We start from the raw sequence: 749 nt of genomic DNA, 5'->3' as shown, positions 1-749 counted from the left end.
GTGCTGCCCTCGCGCAGGCACGCTTAACTTCGGGGTTCTGATGGGACGAGAGCAGTGCCGCGCGTTGTCTCTCTCCTCCTGGTCCACACGTGCTCCAGGGATATATGAATAAACAGCCCTCTAAATGTCGGGTGCGATCATACCAACACTAATGCACCGGATCCCATTAGAACTCCGAAGTTAAGCGTGCTTGGGCGAGAGCAGTACTAGGATGGGTGACCCCCTGGGAAGTCCTCGTGTTGCACCCCGTTTTCGTTTTTTTCTATTTTTGATTTTTTTTTCTTTTTTACAGATGATTTTTTGCTCCAATCATCTCGATCTCGATCGAGAACGGATAAGACATGTGAAATTGACGTAGCTCGGGCCGTTTTGGATTTGGACAAAATCGTAGGCTAATTTGATTGTAGACGGGCCAACGGATGAGACTCATTACTATGCAATGAGCCAGCGAGATTTTAGCCGAAATCCTTCTCTAAGACCCTCTAATTTGCGATTTTCCGCTTTCGGTAAGCTTCTGTTTCCTCGAGAAATCGGCCTACGAAGGTCGTAATTCGATTCTGGTTTCATTTTTTCGTAACTCTGGCATAGTAATGGCTTTAGCTTCGCTAATTTCTTATTCTTCTACTAATTTTTTTCTTTATAATATATTTTCTCGAAACATTCAGCGATTTTTGTCGTTGTGAGCCGGTTCTATACGAAAGGGTGTGCAGATTACTCCGGAGACAATTATTTCTACAGTTTTAGTCATA

The 749-nt window shown here is 44.1% G+C and overlaps 1 non-coding gene across 1 annotated transcript; it reads left to right on the top strand.

Moving 5' to 3' along the window:
* The first annotated feature begins 129 nt into the window (after positions 1 to 129).
* Positions 130 to 248, top strand: LOC140967185 (5S ribosomal RNA). Its single transcript, XR_012173543.1, has one exon. It is a non-coding gene; the product is annotated as a 5S ribosomal RNA (ribosomal RNA).
* Positions 249 to 749: the final 501 nt, after the last annotated feature.

This window comes from Primulina huaijiensis, unplaced genomic scaffold (genome assembly GCF_012295235.1).
Source record: "Primulina huaijiensis isolate GDHJ02 unplaced genomic scaffold, ASM1229523v2 scaffold23817, whole genome shotgun sequence".
Classification (NCBI taxonomy): domain Eukaryota; kingdom Viridiplantae; phylum Streptophyta; class Magnoliopsida; order Lamiales; family Gesneriaceae; genus Primulina; species Primulina huaijiensis.
The sequence above is the reverse complement of the archived record's forward strand: the minus strand, read 5'-3'. Positions and strand labels throughout refer to the sequence as shown.